Genomic DNA, 19,967 nt, shown 5'->3' with positions numbered 1-19,967 from the left:
TTTCGAGGTGAATTATCAGTATCGAAGAGGTAAGTAAATGTGATTAATATTATGACTCCAAATATGTGAATGATCTAATTGGTAATGGTATGCCTGTATAATGAAGTATGTGATGAAATGTTCTTATGTATTAGAGCATATTCTGCCCAAAAGCCTTATGATTTGAGTATGGGTTGGGCTAAATGTACCAGTACAAGGTAAGAATTATGTTTTTCACATTTACGTATATGTGATAACGAATATGTTTGTTTCTTTATGTGCCTACGGTAATTCAGTATTTGTCATGTTGAAATACTTAAAAATAAGGGTGTGATTATGAATAAGTGGAAAGGAACATGGAAAGTTGAAAATTGACGAAGAATGTGCTTTGGAAATATTCGACCATCTAGGTCACTATTATTCGAAGGTATATATATATATATATATATAAGACAGCCAAGTAATTCGTCTATTGATATTATGGTTCGAGATGAAGCTCTAGATTAACTTCATCGAACAGTTGAAATGAATGACCAATGATAGTGAATGAGAACACTTTGTTTTGCTTAAAACTTACTAAGCTCGCAAAAGCTTACTCTGTTCAATCATGTTTTGGTTATAGGTTGTGGATTCTGACTACCAGCTCGGGGATCATCAGCACTTCGTCACACTATCTACCATTGCGGCAACTATGTAATTAGACTTAGCTTATGGCATGTATAGGATAGACAATACAGAGAATGATATTATGACTATTGTATATAAGCCATACGAAAATGGCATCTGTTGGACGTTTACTTATAGAAGTTTAGATTTTATCCTGGTCGTGTTTAGTACTTATCTAAATGAATGTTCGTTATTTCAAAAAAAAAAACAACATTAAAGAAGGAGTTTAAAATTTTATTCTTCCGATCTTATTCCTAATTTCTGTAACGCCTCATCCTATTCTCGCGCGGTTACGGGATAGGGGTGTTACATTTAGTGGTATCGAGCTACGGTTTAGTCGATTCTAGGACTAACGTAGCACATGTCAGTCTAGTTATACATGCCATAGAGTGATAATAAGATAGTGTGATGATTTCTGACAGTTAAAAGTGTTTCTCATATTGTAATGAATTCCGATCCCAATCGAGCTGTAGCAGATGGTATTGAGAGTACTGAGACATGCTTATGATGCGTCAATATTGAGAAAGGTATGATATGAGTAAGTTTTGAGAAAGTGAATTTGGTATTTAATTTAAAATGCCATGATATACATGTATGATAGATGAATGATATCCTATTGTCCTTACCATAATAAGGTTATTGAGAAAGAAATCATAAACATGTTGTTTGTGTAGCCGAATGGCTATTAGAGAATTTAACAAAGAACAAAATTGGGGATATGTATATATTCTTATGTGTGTTTGCTCATTGAGCTGGAAGTTTGGTAAAAGAGGTATACATGTATTAGATTTGAATGATGTTCACAACACAAAGTCAATGAGCATGTTATATGCCTATGTGCGAATTAGTGGACTTGAATTTCAAATGTGATTTTGCTATGTGAATCGTGGTAACATGTGAATAAATATGTACGAGACTCAACGATGTGAATCGGGCTTAAAGACCCGATGACTATATGTGTGGAGATTATGTGCGGATTAAGATCCGCGGCTTTATATGGAGATTTCATTCGAGCTAAAGGTCTCGACGATGATCCGGCTAAGTCCGAAGAGCATTCGTCTTTGGCGATATATATCCGGGTTAAGTCCCGTAGAGCATTCGTGCTGGTGTTACATCCGGGCTAAATCCCGAAGAGCATTCATGCTAGTGATATATCCGGGCTAAATCCCGAAGAGCATTCATGCTAGTGATGTATCCGGACCAGGTTCCGAAGAGCAGTCATGCTGGTGATATGTATTCGGGCCTTCGTGCCTAGCAGGCTTTGTGCCGGTGATATGTATTCGGGCCTTCGAGCCTAGCAGGCTTTGTGCCGGTGATATGTATTCGGGTCTTCGTGCTTAGCAGGCTTAATGCCGGTGATTCGAGCAAGGTTTAAGTGTTCATTACCGTATGAATTCAAAGTTAAATGAAAGAATACGTTTAAAGTGTACATATATGATGTTTTATAGACTTGGTTAAGTTTGTTTTCAATGTGTAATAACGAATGAATAAGAGCACTATGTGTGTGAATGATTAGAGGCACTGTGTGTGTGCGAATTCCTTTAACCGAGCACTACGAGTGCGAGATCGGTCAGTGGGCACTAAGTGTGTGAAGTGGAATTCATGTAAGACCTCGTCTGGGACGAAGGCATTGATTTGAGATAGTGTGTAAGACCATGTCTGGGACATGGCATCGGCTCGATATGTGAGAATATGTAAGACCATATCTAGGATATGGCATTGTAAGGGCTATATGTGCTTAATGAGTATCCGTAATGATTTCGAATGATTCAACGGGTATATTTAAGATGATAAATTAAGTAAGATTAGAATAAGCGATACCGGTATGTGGAAGTTGATTTTCTGTTGGAAATAAGTTAAGTTGAATAGTGAGAGATGATGGAGTTATAAAGGATATTTATTGGGATGTTTGAATATATGTATGCGTTCGATCAGAGTTACTGACTTATACATGAATGAAAATGTGGGTTACAAATATGTGGGTTGATGATGTGAATTATACATGTTAATATGTGCTTAATATGTGTTTGAAACGCATTTGTGAATTAAATTAAGTGATTATTGCTTATGAAATCAAGAAAATGAGATATATGTGCCTACTTGTAGAAATGTTTATGTATTTGTTTTAAGATAAGAAAATGATTTTATAGATCGATGCGAAATCAATAATGAATTACAATTGCTATCGATGAGTTAATGTTTATATGGACATGATGTAATAAGAGGACATTATCCTAACCTAGTCGCTAGTAAGATTTTCAGGGATGAAAATCCTAAAGAGGAGAGTTGTGACATCCCTAATTTGACTCTAGTCGGAAGTGGTTTCAAGACCCCAAAACCGAGTCACACAAGAAATTGATTGTTAAATTTCATGTCTATATTATGTTACAATTTGTGTGTGAAATTTTGATGCTTTGATTTTGTCAATTGAATGCGAAATTAATCAAAAGGGCTTATGTGAGAAACATTGAAAATGTGTTGGTTAATTTTAAAATGGCCAAATTGTTGCATGGATTAAATATGGGGACTTGCATGTCAAAGTCCCCATTTTTCATGATAGTGGCCGCCATGTTGATGTTTATGACAATATATATGTATTATTTACTAGTTTTAAGGCAACTAAATGGTTTTATAATTTTATAATATTATTGAATGAAGAAATAAGTGAGAATTTGGGTGAAGAAAAAAAAGCTTCATCTTTGTTATTCATGACCGAATTGTAAGAGAGGAAAGGGGGGAGCTCCATTCGGTCACTTTAGGCTTGAATCAAGGTAAGACTTCTAATCAATTCTTAAAATTCTTGTTAATTTTAAGTTAGCTACCAAGCTCTTTATTCAACCCATATTAAAGTTTTGATTTTTGGAAAGGATTTGAGCATTCGACCATGGGAGAAATTGAAGAGGATAGATTGTTGTTCTCATGTTTTAATGAAGTTTGAGTTAGTTAATACTTAGTTGTTAGTAATTATATTTACTTGAACAAATGCTTGGTATTTAAATGTTAAAATGTAAGCTATTGCCGTTTGGGTTATAGAAGTGAATGAATTAGAGGTTTGGCATTGTATATGAATTTTAAGGGTATAATTTGAATAATGTGAGTAGGGTTATGCATAGGTTTCGCTTTGATAATATTGTGTAAAGTGATAAGTAGAAATACTATGATGACAAAAGTTTAATAACATTTGGCTAAGGACTATAAGTGTTAGTTAATTCGGTATAAAAGTATGGGTGTTAATTACTTCAGTATTTAAAGTCGTGGAGAGTAGGTAATGGTCAATTAAAGTGATGAAGGTTAAATTTTGAAGTTTGGTTAAATTGGACATTCGGCATTACGTATGACATTGGATAAGAGTGTAGGAAAGTTTAAGCTTGAATGGTTAGGGCTAAATGGGGCATATAATGATCTTAAATGGATTGTATGCATATGAGAGTGTAAGTATTCGTGTGTACAGCATTGAAGATAAATGGAAATTGGTATTGTGGTAAATGTTGATAAGATGACAGTCGAAATTAGCTATATGTTTTGGAACTATGCTGTAATTTGAAAATAAAAGTATATAATCTTAAGGCATGTATTATACATATATGCATGTGTGTATGCGGTTGTGCATAATTAGGAGTAAATGGTTAAATGATGATAGTCATATATAGGTACGAACATATATATATATGCCTTATGTATGTACCATGTACACACGAGGACATTCGGCGATATGATTAGATTCATGTATAAGAAGCATGATAAATTAAGTGACTCTTTGCTTGTGAATGTGAATTAGATATAAATTAAATAAGCATGAAATTGAGTCATGGCATGTTTTATTAAATATGATACATATTGAAATCTATTGTTTTAGATATAGATTAAATGATAAGTTATTTCCAAATGTGATTGTTGAGTGAATAATATTAGTTAAGTACTTAAGCAAATCTATTGTTTTACTTAAGCTTAAGAGCAAAGAGGATCAAAGTCGGATAGGAGAAAAGAGAAAGTAAACGAATAGCCGTGGATATCTAGTCGTCGACCACTTCCGAGGTAAGTTTTAAGCGATTAAACGTTGAGTAAATTCAACCATAATAGGACATAATGAGTTGATTTAATAAGATATGATGTGGCCATGATATGTCTTAAACTCAAATGGTAAGTTCATATGTGTTTGGACTTGAAATTTAAGAGCAAATTGTAATAATTTGCTTGGACAGCAGCAGTAATGTGATTTTAGAAAATCACTATAAATTGTTGGTGTGGAATTATAGGCTGAATAATATATGTAATCAAATCTTAGTTGGTCTAGTTTCGTATAAAAGAGACCGTGGAAGCAAAGAAATTTCCTATAAAGAGATATTTAAAGTTGTGTGGGATAGGGTCAGAATGACTCCGAAATCCCTATTCTGTTTTAAGAAAATCACTATTATTTGTACAAAAATGGTTACAAGATAAAATTTATATGCTTAGACTCCTTAATGAGTCTAGTTTCAAATGAAATCAAATAGAACATACTTTGAATTCTGTACAATGAGAATTTTGATTCGTAGTGAAGACTGGTCAGGTTAGTCAAACAGTGAAACAGGGAAACTTTAAGAAAAATCTGGTATTGATTGGCCAAACCTAAAATTCTGAAAATTTTATGGATGGAAGATATACGAGTCTATATTCAGGGAAAATTAACGGCAAGTGATTTGGAGCCTTGTAGCTCCGGTTATAAATAATTTAGTGACCATTGGTCAGGAAAACAGCTTGTAGTGAATATGTGATTTTTGTTGTAAACATGGATAAAACTTGTTTTAGTTGCTCATAAGCTATTGATTAAACCCATACTTGAATTCTAATTGTGATATTGTAAAATGATATATGAGTGTTAGATGGATCTTTGATATTAAAATTTGTGAAATTGTAAGTTTATGAGTATTCGAATATGAAATGATAGTATGGCGTGAAATTGAATTATTCATTGGAAAAGTGATTGATGTAGATTCACCAAGACCAAGTCTGTACATGATAGTATATGTGGTATGTGAAGCATATTTGAATAATTGTGATGTGAATACATGAAAAATTTATATTTTGGTTTAAGATTTTACGCGATGAATGTGAATGTGTATATATGTGATAAGGCCTAATGGCCGATGTGATGAATGTGAAGGTGTATATATGTGATAAGGCCGAATGGCCAATGTGATGAATGTGAAAGTGTGTATATATGTGATAAGGCCTAATGGCGATGTGATGAATGTGAAAGTGTATATATATGTGATAAGGCCTAATGGCGATGTGATGAATGTGAAGGTGTATATATGTGATAAGGCCGAATGGCCAATGTGATGAATGTGAAGGTGTATATATGTGATAGGGTATGAGTGGCCAACGTGATGGATGTGAAAGTGTATAAATGTGATAAGTCCCGAAGGGCATTTATGTCAGTACTATATCCGGGTTAAAACCCCGCAGGCCTTATGCGAGAATATTATCTTGATTAACGTCCATAGGCTTCGTGCTTGCACTATATCCGAGCTTTAAAGACCCGACGGCTAAATGCTAGGATTCAAGTAAGACTTTGATATTGAGTATCTGCAATAAGTTACCATCAAATAAGTGTTATGTATTTAAGATGTTCAAAAGGATTACTTACTCATCGGTGGAGTGATTTGAGGTGAATTATCATGATCGAAGAGGTAAGTAAATGTGATTAATATTATGACTCCAAATATGTGAATGATCTAATTGGTAATGGTATGCCTGTATAATGAAGTATGTGATGAAATGTTCTTATGTATTAGAGCATATTCTACCCAAAAGCCTTATGATTTGAGTATGGGTTGGGCTAAATGTACCAAAGACAAGGTAAGAATTATGTTTTTCACATTTACGTATATGTGATAATGAATATGTTTGTTTCTTTATGTGCCTACTGTAATTCAAGATTTGTCATGTTGAAATACTTAAAAATAAGGGTGTGATTATGAATAAGTGGAAAGGAACATGGAAAGTTGAAAATTGACGAAGAATGTGCTTTGGAAATATTCACCATCTAGGTCACTATTATTCAAGGTATATATATATATATATATATAAGACACCAAGTAATTGTCTATTGATATTATGGTTCGAGATGAAGCTCTAGATTAACTTCATCGAAGCAGTTGAAATGAATGACCAATGATAGTGAATGAGAACACTTTGTTTTGCTTAAAACTTACTAAGCTCGCAAAAGCTTACTGTTCAATCATGTTTTGGTTATAGGTTGTGGATTTCGACTACCACTCTGGGATCATCAAGACTTCGTCACACTATCTACCATTGCGGCAACTATGTAATTAGACTTAGCTTATGGCATGTATAGGATAGACAATACAAGAGAATGATATTATGACTATTGTATATAAGCCATACGAAAATGGCATCTGTTGGACGTTTACTTATAGAAGTTTAGATTTTATCCCCGGTCGTGTTTAGTACTTATCTAAATGAATGTTCGTTATTTCAAAAAAAAAACAACATTAAAGAAGGAGTTTAAAATTTTATTCTTCCGATCTTATTCCTAATTTCTGGTAACGCCTCATCCTATTCTGGCGACGGTTACAGGATAGGGGTGTTACACTATCATATCTGTAATTCATTTACCTCATCAAATATCTAATAAAACACACCTTCCGCCGTATGTCATTTGGCCGCAATATATATATATATACAAATCTCATACATATCTCACATTAGCCATTCGGCTTCGCCACATATATACACTTCCACGTTTATCACATTAGCCATTCTACCTTATCACACATATGCATGTTCACATTCATCACATTGGCCATTCGGCCTTATCACACATATGCATGTTCACATTCATCACATTGGCCATTCGGCCTTATCACATATATGCATGTTCACATTCATCACATTGGCCATTCGGCCTTATCACACATATGCATGTTCACATTCATCACATTGGCCATTAGGCCTTATCTCATATATACACATTCACATTCATCTCATAAAATCCTAAATCAAAATATAAATTTTCATGTATTCACATCACAATTATCCAAATATACTTCACATACCACATATACTTTCATGTATACACTTTGTCTTGGCTGAATCTACATCTATCATTTTCCAATGAATAATTCAATTTCATGCCATACTATCATTTCATATTCGAATACTTATAAACTTACAATTTCACAAATTTTAATATCAAAGATCCATCTAACACTCATATATCATTTTACAATATCACAATTTAGAATTCACGTATGGGTTTAATCAATAGCTTATGAGCAACTAAAACAAGTTTTATCCATGTTTACAACATAACCACAAATTCTCTACAAGCTGTTTTCCTGAGCAACAGTCGTTAAATTATTTGTAACTGGGGATACGAAATTCCAAATTATGTGCCGTTAATTTTCCATGAAAATAGACTCGTATACCCTCTATTCAAAAAATTTTCAGAATTTTTGGTTTGGCCAATCAATACCAGATTTTTCTTAAAGTTTCCCCTATTTTACTGCTTGACTACTCTGACTACTCTTCACTAAGAATTTAATTTCTCATTGTACCGAATTCAAAATATGTTTTCGTTTATTTTGTTTGAAACTAGACTCATTAAGGAGTCTAAGCATATAATTTTATCTTATATTCATTTTTGTACGATTTATAATGATTTTTCAAATACTAAACAGGGGATTTCGGAGCCATTCTGACTCTGTCTCACACAACTTTGAAAATCTCATTATCGGCAACCCCTTTACTTACACGATTTCTTTTATACGAAACTAGACGCATCAAGCTTTAATTACATAATTTATTCAGCCTTTAACTCAACTCCCACAATTTATGGTAATTTTTCCAAAACACGCTACTGCTGCTGTCCCTAGCAGATTTATACAATTTACTCTGTAAAGTTCTCATTCACATATTTAAAACATAATATCATATATGCCGTCATTTAGAAAAGTCATTGACCTTAACGTATATACATAATTCATACTCATCCCGTTTTAAAACTTAAAACTTACAAAGGAATCAAACTCAATTACTTAAGAACTTACCTCGGAAATTGCCGAACGATTACAGATTGACTATTCGGTTAGGTAGCTTTTCTCTTATCTGAATTAGACTCCTAAGCTCTTGAGCTTGAATAAACAAATTGAATCTATTACAAACCAATTATACAAACTCATGGCCGAATATAACAAGAAGACTAACTAGATTCTACTAGCCACTTATTGCTCTATTATTAACCTTACTTAATTATAAACACATTCGGCAATTACCTCAACCTTATTTAATACAATTAACACGAATTCCTCATGTAAAAAGTACCATTGCCGAATATCATTTAGTTCACCTTAATCCATCTCATGATCGAATGCCTTTAAGCTTAATATCATGGTATCGTAACTCAACATTTATCAATATGTCATTAACAAAATATGCTCATGTCAAATTTACTCCCAATTACATCTCAAAATTCAACAAGCTTATAACTCATTTAATAATTAAATTCCATTTGAAAGTATCAAAACATTATCAAATGTATACTCATCCTAAATGACCGAATGCACATTAACTAAGCACTTAACAATTTTTTTAGCCATTGAACTCATTCGCAATGATAAGGACAAATTTAACAAACCTTAAATTTAACTTATAATTGTACATATCTCATTCAAAACATCCACACCAATTTATTATCCAATCAACCATATCCGAAAACCTATCATACAATTAAAACCCTTGTTCAAATTATTATTCACTATAATACTATGGCTGAATCCTCAATTAGCTAACATAGCCTCTTGTTTTCAATCTAAACACGTATATACAACCTAAATCCTCTTTTAACACATAATTCACTATCTTGGAACTCATTTCCTAACTAATTTAACTTAGTCCAAAGCCGAATGCTATTTGAGCATTAAGCTCATGTTCTTTTCATTATTAAGCAAGTATTATAACTCAACTAACTTCATTAGCCGACTACTCAAGCTCATTTGAGCCACATATAGTAATTTAGTTTGTTTATACTCAATTAGAAACATTTCTCCTTACAAATTATCAAAACATACACAATGTAACCCATTGAGCTCATGATCGAATGCTTCATGCATCACAAACACAAAATCACATACATGGGTCATTTTAAGAGCTTTAAAACCAATTTAAATTTCTCAAAATCCAAAGAAAAACATATGAAATCATACCTTAATTCCCAACACAAGATGGCCGAATGCCTTAGGTGTTCTTTCTTCCATTTTTCTTTTTCCTTTCCTTATGGTTTCGGCAAGATGAAAAAAAAAGATGATGGAACTTTGTTTTTATCACCACTACTAATATAAATTTATTATTTCAATATATAAAAATCATTTCATAATAAAATGTTTATTTATGTCTTTATTATACATAATTCCCACAAATTAAAAATGGAGACAAGAGAACACATTGTTACATGCATGTGTTGGTGGCCATTTACATTCAAAATGGTCTAATTGACATGCAAGTCCACATTTTGAATACATGCTCTATTAGATCACTTTATATATTTACCTAACCTATTTTACCAATGTTTCACATAAGTCCCGTTTCAAAATTTCACATACAAATGGCAAAATTAATGCTTGAAATTTTTACAGATGCATTTACTCACCTCATGAACATAGAATATAACTTTCAATTATTTATAAAACTCAGTTTCATGGTCCCGAAACTACTTTTCGACTAGGGTCAGATTAGGGGTGTCACAAAAAATGCATCATTGGATTCGGGTAATTTAGAAGCGAGCAGGGAGTTTTCCAATAAAGATGGTTTTCTCGCAATGTTAAAGCAATACAACATCAAGAACAGGGTTAACTTCCACATGGTTAAATCCAAATTTGAGAAGTTCAAGGGGAAGTGTGCAATGCTAGACGGTAGTTGCTCATAGAAAGTCATGGCTTTTGTTAAGAAGAACATAGGATTATGGATGATAAAAAAGTTCATTAGTTTGAATACATGTGTTACCTATGGTACAATATCACTGGGTTATTAGGGTTTTATTTAAGTTTTTGGGTTATTTCCAATTAATTCAACGTACTCGTCGGGTTATAGCTGCTTCACGGGATCATCCGAAGCTGGATTCAGATATTATCGCAAGCCTAATACTATCGATGGTGAAAGCGAATTCGAGGACTACTGTGTCAGTATCAATTTCTAATATTTGTAGTCAATTCAATTACACACCTTCGTACCACAATATGTGGATAGCTAAGCAAAAAGCCTTGGAGAAGATGTATAGTGAGTGGGATACGTCATAAAAGGAGGTATGACAGTGGTGTTAAGTGCTGGAGAGGTACGTATTAGGTTGCGTAACAGATCTTGAAACTGGTCCCACATACAGTAATAAACACTTGCTCCGTAGGTGCCGAGCATTCAAGCGTATATTTTGGACCTTCAAGTAATACCAGGATGTATTCCAATACTGGAATTCATTGGTACAAATAGACGGTACCTTTACATATGGTAGATATACCCATTAGCTGTTGTTGGTTGTGGCACAGGATAGTAATTAGAGGATCCTTCCAATTGCGTTTGCAATAACACTAGGGGAGAAAACAAACGACTGGGATTTTTTTTTGTCTAGGTTGAGTGAGGCATGTTTTCCCCCAACTTGATATATATGTCATCTCGGATCAGGGAATTGGAGAACTATTTACAATTGAACGATAGAGAAGCCTTTGGGATCACACACACCATCAGTACTGTCTAAGGCACGTTGCATCCAACTATTACAAATAATATTGGTTTACTGCTGAGTGATGACAAGTGGCCAACATGGGTATTTAATCACCACCAATATTATTTAGTTTATAATATTCCATTTGTATTTTTATATTTTTTGGTATGTAGTCGTTACTATGCACTTATATTGACAAGGTACGAGATTGTAAATGACCATTTTCATGAGATGTTGGATATATTGTGATCAACTAACTCAGCAGGGCAGCATACCTCACTAACATACCATTTTAATAATGGACACAAGCATACAACAGCGGGCTATGATATGGCCACATGACCTCGAACCTGGAAAAATGCATCAATTCTATTTAGAAAGGAATGCGTCATTTGCCGATAAGACATACTTTCATTTGGCAGAACTATTCCCAAAGCATGAGTTATGTTGGGCAATTGAAAGAAGTCCATGTATGGTACCCGGCAGTACTAGAACAAATTAATAATGGTAAGGTAGAAGCCAATTGCATGTACATAATTTTTCACTCGCGCGATGACTTATGGTTTCAAATGATGGAGTTTGATAGATCAGACCAAGGTATTGCCAGGGGAGTGTACTGAGTACACTTGAGAAATAGGACTTGTGACTGTGGGATATTTGATGCACTTCATTTTCCATGCACTCATACAATTGCAAGTTGTATGAATCTCCATTTGGATCTCATGAGCTTTGTCGACGAAGTGTACAAATTAGAAAACTTGTACTGTAATGCCCCAAAAATCCCGACATCCAAAAATCCCAAAATCTTGAATTTTTCTTTTTGTACTTAATTATTCTGATTAAGTGCTAATTACGCAAAGGTAGGTCTTGGTCAAGGTTTGAGTTCGAATTAAGGGGTAGAAGAAATTATAAGTTAATTATTAAAAGAATCAGGGTTGGTAAGTAGTTGGGCTTTTAAATAAAGATAGGGGAAAATAGCAGCAAAGAGCCTAGTAGAGGAGTGGTTATGTGACGTAACTTAGAGTGTAGGGAGGTGGCGTTAATAGCTAGCAAGGAGGTCCAAGGTTTGAATAATAGCTTAGTGTTCTTAGAAGTTTAATTTTGACCTTCTAGAAGGATGGAAGTGGCGTGAATGTGGACTCCAAGGGAAGTATTCAGGAGAGAAAATTAAGGAAAGGATCAAGGGGTTATCAGGGAGAAAAACGATGAGATGAGAAGGGAGAAGTGATTGAGCCGAATGGGGAATTGGGCATGGGAAAATTCAGCTATAAGGCTTATAAATAGGTGCCGAATTCTAGGGTATGAAGCTAATGACCAAATTTCCTTCACCTTGCTACCAGAAAATCTTTTCTCTAAAAGCCGAAAACCCTCTGCATTTCTTTTCCTTTTCTCCTTCAGTGTGCCGAATTCTATTCTTCCTCTACCTCATTTCTGACTTTTCTTTCTTTTTCCTTGGAGCCGAATAACCCTCTTTTGCCATACAAAATTGTAAAGGGCCAAACCTCTTTGGCCGAATACCCTAGGTGCAATCACTACTCCTTCTACTTCGGTCAAATCTAGTGTAAGTGTTGTTCTAAATGGTCCAGAATGTGCCTGATGGGCTATTGTGCCCATAATAGGCAAGGATTGATAAGTGATGCTATGTGTTAGGAAATTTGTATGTGAGCATTGATATAATATGATTTAGGCCTAATGGGCCATATGAATATGAATTGGGCCTAGTGGGCCATTTGAATAAGATTGGGCCTAGTGGGCTATATACCTATATGTAGGGGTATTGGGCCTAGTATATGATGACTACATAAAACTTGATTAATTAATTGAGACAATGGACAAGTCATAGGGTTCAAGTGTGGCAACGGGTATATGCATGTCTAGGATTGGATCTAGGGAGAGCTTAGTACTTAAGCGGTCTTAATGACCCACCTCATCTTCTCTGGAATCCTACCTTGTGCATAGTATATGTTCACCTTAGCTCGCGGGGCTTGTCCATAGGCCAGGGTAAGTGAAAACAGTAATTAAGGGAAAATTACCGAAATGCCCCTAAGGGCTAAAATGACCAAAATACCCCTAGGTGTTGAATGTAAGTTTTGTGGATGTGACATTCATACATATGATGTTCTGCTTAGGTTGCATATGGGGTGGGAATTATGGTACGAAGGAAGTATATGAGGATCGTATGGCTGCTTGACAATCGTGGATCCACCGACGACTTTTAAAGCCCAATATGTAAATAAAAGTAGTTCTGCAACCGAGCTACCATTGGTGTGTGGGCTGGGTGGGTCGATATTTATATCCCCACATGGTGTGATGGGGGACGGATCCGGGGTGTAGCGAGTGGATAATTTGAATGGGATTTCATTGTATGTTTGATGTATGATGATTTTTGAAAGCCTGTTTTCCATCGAGGGTTGTACACACTGAGTTTGAGAAAACTCACCCCCTCTTTTATTTTATTTTCAAGTGATGCTCAGTAGAAGGTTCGATGTTTGGAGAGACTCTGGGTGGCCGGCTAGCAAGATAATTCGGACTTGGTTTTTTTTAAGCATTTAAGTTTTTATTTCTTTTTAAGTATGTTCAGACCAGATTGTAATAAGGTTTTCATTATGTTATTATTACTTGAATTATTATTATTATTTTCTTTGTAATTATGAGAAGTTGAACATGGATTTCTTAAATTATAGTATGTTTTCTACATTTCTGCAACTAAGTTTTTTTTTTAAAAAATCAAATGTTTTAAACAAGGCTTTCGTAACTGAAAGGTTTTTTTTTTGTTAATTAGGGTTTGTTTTATTTTATGAAGGGTTTTCAATGAAAACACAGTTTTTGCTAAAACACTTCAATGTGACATGCCGAATTTGGCCATAATGTCCAGGCCGAGTTTGGGGTGTTACATTTAGTGGTATCAGAGCCCAGGTTGCAAAACTCGGGCTGTGAAGTGGGCCTTATTACTATTTGGTTTCTTTTTCTATTTTAAAAATATTTTGGATCACATTGTTATGGAAAAGGAAAATCTTACTGAGCGGCACAACGAGTCTCCGACATCGAACCAAGTAAGTACTTTTATTTAAGTTTGTTTAAAGTTCTATATAGTAGATAGTTAGAGGGCTACTTTAGACGATTGTTAGAATGGAAATAAAGCCCGTAGGATCTGGAAATTGTAGAGGATTTTTGAAAATGATCTTCTTTTTAAATATTTTCATAAAACATCAGTGTAATTACTTAACTAACCAAAATTTCATAAAATTTTAATGCAAATAATACGCGAATCGACGATGAGTGCTAGAAGAGGTGGAAGGGGCCGTGGCTGAGGCCGCGGAAGCGTTAGGGTTGAATCGTCGGCATTGGGCCATATGCCCGATGTTGGAGTAGAAGAGGCTCCGGCCTCACCTGTGGCTGGGAATGGACCGTATGATTGGGCCAAGGGATAAGATGCATTCTCGCAGTCAATGTTGAGAATTTTGGAAAGGGTCACTGGGTCCAATAATGGCAGCGAAAATCCGGGGTCCATTCCGGAGCGACTTCGTTCGAATGGGGCTGAAATCTTTAAGGGCGTGGCTGGCGTGCTCCTAATGTGGCGAAATATTGGTTGGAGGCCACTGAAAGGATAATGGAGGACCTGGACTACTCACCTGAGCAAAATTTGAAAGGAGCAGTGTCACTCCTTAGGGAAGAAGCCTACCAGTGGTGGTTGACTGTGAAAGAGGGCACCCAACAGGAGCGGGTCACTTGGGAGTTCTTCAAAGCTTCATTCCAAGGGAAGTATGTGGGTGCAAGCTATGTGGATGCTAGAAGGAAGGAGTTCCTGAACCTGACCCAAGGACACAAATTGGTGGCAGAGTATGAGGCGGAGTTTCTACGCCTTAGTAGGTATGCAAGAGTAATGGTTGCAACGGAATATGAGCGTTGCGTGAGGTTTGAGGATGGACTTAGAGATAGCCTTAGGGTATTGATAGCTCCACAAAGGGAGTGAGTTTTCTCAAAATTGGTAAAAAATGCAAAGATAACGGAGGAGGTAAAGCGCACTGAGCACTTAAATTGGGAAAAAAAAGGGGTAGGAATAAGAGGGAGGCTGAGACTCCTGGTGTAGGACAGATGCCTAGGGCTAGGGCTAGAGTTAATGGGCTAGATAGAGCAGGGCCCCCTGCTGTTAACCAGGGGTGCCACTTTGTGCTGATTGTGGGAAAGGTCATGTAGGCGAGTGTTGGAAGAGGACGGGAGCTTGTCTAGCTTGTAGATCTATTGAGCATAGGATTAGGAATTGCCCTAAAATGTCAGCTCAAGTGCCAGTCATGGACCGAGGTGGTGTACAGTGACCGAGGGGTGGTGAGCTACCACCGAGAGGCCGTGATCAGGCCAAGGCTGGAAACGGTTTGGGTCGTGGAGCACCAGGCAGAGGTGTTGATCATGCTGAGGTGAGGCAGCCAACTTTGGTCTATGTAGCACGTCGTCAAGAGGATGGAGACGCTCTAGAGGCGAATAATGGTACGTACTTAGCCATAGTGTGCTATTTACCTAAGTTGGAATTAAAGTGCACAGCGAAAGTGTGGTGTGGTAGTCTGTGTTAGTAGTTGGAAATTTTGATGATGAAATTTCTTTTAGTGGGTAGAGTTGTAACGCCCCAACAATCCCGAAATCCAAAAATCCCGAAATCTTGAATTTTTCTTTTTGTGCTTAATAATTCCGGTTAAGTACTAATTACGCAAAGGTAGGTCTTGGGCAAGGTTTGAGTTCGAATTAAGGGGCAGAAGAAATTTTAAGTTAATTATTAAAAGAATCAGGGTTGGCAAGTAGTTGGGCTTTTAAATAAAGATTGGGGAAAATGGCAACAAAGAGCCTAGTAGAGGAGTGGCTAAGTGACGCCACTTAGAGTGTAGGGAGGTAGCGTTAATAGCTAGCAAAGAGGTCCAATGTTTGAATCATAGCTTAGTATTTTTAGAAGTTTATTTTTGACCTTCTAGAAGGATAGAAGTGGCGTGAAAGTGGACTCCGAGGGAAGTGTTCAGGAGAGAAAATTAAGGATCAAGGGGTTATCAGGAAGAAAAATGAGAAGATGAGAAGGGAGAAGTGATGGAGCCGAATGGGGAATTGGGCATGGGAAAATTCAGCTATAAGGCTTATAAATAGGTGCCGAATGCTAGGGTATGAAGCTAATGACCGAATTTCCTTCATCCTGTTACCAGAAACTCTTTTCTCTAAAAGCCGAAAACCATCTGCCTTTCTTTTCTTTTTCTCCTTCCTTGCACCGAATTCTATTCTTATTCTACCTCATTGCTGACTTTTCTGTCTTTTTCCTTGGAGTCGAATAACCCTCTTTTACCATAAAAATCGTAAAGGGCCGAACCTCTTTGGCCGAATACCCTTGGTGCAATCACTACTCCTTCTACTTCGGTCAAATTTAGTGTAAGTGTTGTTCTCCCAATCGTTTCTTTGCTAAGTATCGAATATTTTCCCTCACTCTTTCTCATCAACTGTGGTAAGGAATTAGTATCAGATCTCGGATCTTAGCTCATTGCCGAATTGCCCTTTAGGTGTTGCGGTTTTGGTAAGTATTCCTCATCCATTGGCTAAGGTTGGCCGAATAGCCATAGTAAGGTAAGGGACTTGTGTTGGATATGAGTCACCTATTATTCTGGTTTTAATAGTTACAATTGGTGCAGATCTAGGAGTTTATCGTGGTTAGTGAAGGGGCTGTTATACTTATCGCGCAAGGTAAGGTTAAGGTGAGATTTCGGCTTTTGGTAAAGTATTCGATAAGTATGTGAGATTAATCTTTGAGTGATATCGATTGTAGGTTTGGGCTAAAGAAATCCCAGCTCACTTGCCTACCAAGTGTGTACATACACTGCACACACACAATGAATCGGCAAAAGCCGAAATGCCGAAAAGCCAAAAAGCCGACAGTTGGGTTACGGTAGTCACATGAGTGCGTGAACACTCATGGAGAGGAATTCGATAGGTTGCCTGAGGCCCACGAGTGATTTCGTGGACTTGGGTTGAGAATTGGCCAAATGGGGCGGAATGGGCTAAATGGGCCTGATGGGCTGTTGGGCCCATAGTAGGCAAGGATTGATAAATGATGCTATGTGTTAGGAAATTTGTATGTGAGCATGAATATAATATGATTTGGGCCTAATGGGACATATAAATGTGAATTGGGCCTAGTGGGCCAGAAGAATATAAACTGGGCCAGATAGGCCATTTGAATAAGATTGGGCCTAGTGGGCCATATGCATGTATGTAGGGGTATTGGGCCTAGTATATGATTACATAAAACTTAATTAATTAATTGAGACCGTGGACAAGTCATAGGGTTAAGGTGTGACATGGGGTATATGCATGTCTAGGATTGGATCTAGGAAGAACTTGGTACTTAAGCAGTCTTAATGACCCACCTCCTCTTCTCTGGAATCCTACCTGGTGCATAGTATATGTTCACCTTAGCTTGTGGGGCTTGTTCATGGGCCAAGGTAAGTGAAAATCGTAATTAAAGGAAAATTACCAAAATGCCCTTAAGGGAAAAAATGACCAAAATACCCTTAGGTGTTGAATGTAAGTTTTGTGGATGTGACATGCATACATATGATGTTCTACTTAGGTTGCATATGGGGTGGAAATTATGGTACAGAGGAAGTATATGAGGATCGCATGGTTGCCTGATAATCGTGGATCCACCGATGGCTTTTAAAGCCTAATATGTAAATGAAAGTAGTTCCGCAACCGGGCTACCATTGGTGTGTGGGTGGGTGGGTTGATATTTATATCCCCACATGGTGTGATGGGGGATAGAGCTGGTGTGTAGTGGATGGATAATTTGAATGGGATTGCGTTGCATATTTGATGTATGATGATACTTGAATGCTTGTTTTCCGTCGAGGGTTGTACACACTAAGTTTGCGAAAACTCACCCTCTCTTTTATTTTATTTTCAAGTGATGCTCAGTAGAAGGTTTGATGTTTGGAGGGACTCTGGGTGGCCGGCTAGCAAGATAATTCGGACTTGGTTTTTTTTAAGCATTTAAGTTTTTATATCTTTTTAAGTATGTTCAGACTAGATTGTAATAAGGTTTTCATTATGTTATTATTACTTGAATTATTATTATTATTTTCATTGGAATTATGAGAAGTTGAACATGGATTTCTTAAATTATAGTATGTTTTCTACGTTTTTGCAACTAAGTTTTTTTTTTAAAAAATCAAATGTTTTAAACAAGGCTTTCGTAACTGAAAGGTTTTTTTTTTTAATTAGGGTTTCTTTTATTTTAAGAAGGGTTTTCAATGAAAACACAGTTTTCGCTAAAACACTTCAATGTGACACGCCGAATTTGGCCATAACGTCAGGGCCGGGTTTGGGGTGTTACATGTACAATGTGTGAAAACATGTATTCCCACCAGTCCTAGATGAACATAAGTTGTTGCCTGTATTGCTTGCTCCATTTAAGTTTTTACCTGATAGAAAATTTCGTTGCAACTATGCTTGACTTGATTACGTGACAACAAGGATATTTGGGAGTGCTCAAACCAACAAAGGTTATGTGGGTGGTGTAGGAACACAGACCAGAAAATGCCATCACGTCTACATCAAAATTAAACATTATAATATATGTATTCATGGGAATTGTTAGGCATTTTTTGTAACACCTTGAATTTGGGGCCTAGAAGAGTTGGGCTTTGAGTCTGGGATTTGGATAGAAGAAAACCTGAATAATTAAGAAGTTTTAAATATTATCGTTTAAGAAAAAAATTTGAATTAAATTACTACTAGAAATTTTTTTGTATTTATTATTACGGATATTTTAAATTTTTATGAAATTTTAATTAGTATTATGAGATAAAATTATTATTATTAGAAAAATATTACTGTATGTATGTTTGAAAAATTTTATGAAAATTATTATTATTACTTACTGTATTATTGATATTTGAAATTTTTATTATTAGATATATTTATAAAAGTATTGTTGTTTTGGTGTTTTGAATATTGGAACTGTGTTTAAATGTGTTAGTGGGCCTTTAGAAGCCCCAAGCCTAAGTTAAACACGGTAAAATATCAATGTTGGATTTTAAGTGAATAGGATACTTGGTTAAGTGGGCTTTTAAGAAGAACTTCGTAAATTACGACACAAATAAGGCCTTGGAAAGTGGCAAGGTGGCACCACTAAGTTCCTTAAAAAAATGGCGTCTGGGAAGGAATTAAAGTTCCAGGGTTCAAGTTGCAAGGTAAGCATATTGTTACTTTTTAATTTTAGGCATGTGATGGGCATGTGATCACTTAAGTGAATTTCGGCAAGGGCCTTAGGGAGGTTGGGCTGATTGTTTTAGTTGATATTAGGATTAAGTTGTTTTCTTTCTCTGTCTTGGAGAATTAGGGTTAGACACCTGAAAGCTTTCACTGCCATTCATCCTTTCTGAGTTCTCACAAAAGCCAAAAATGCAAATTCCTTCTCCTTGGTGCCAATTTCTTCTTCCTCTCTTTTTCCTTCATTTTCCTTCTTCCTTTTTTCTTTTTCTTCTAGCCGAAACCTTCTAATCACCTTACTCACCTCCTCTATCAATCCCATCCTCCACAAAACCTCCATAGCCGATTGCCATAAAAGCTGAAATCC

Source organism: Gossypium arboreum, chromosome 3 (genome assembly GCF_025698485.1).
Source record: "Gossypium arboreum isolate Shixiya-1 chromosome 3, ASM2569848v2, whole genome shotgun sequence".
Classification (NCBI taxonomy): domain Eukaryota; kingdom Viridiplantae; phylum Streptophyta; class Magnoliopsida; order Malvales; family Malvaceae; genus Gossypium; species Gossypium arboreum.
Note: the sequence above shows the minus strand (reverse complement) of the source record.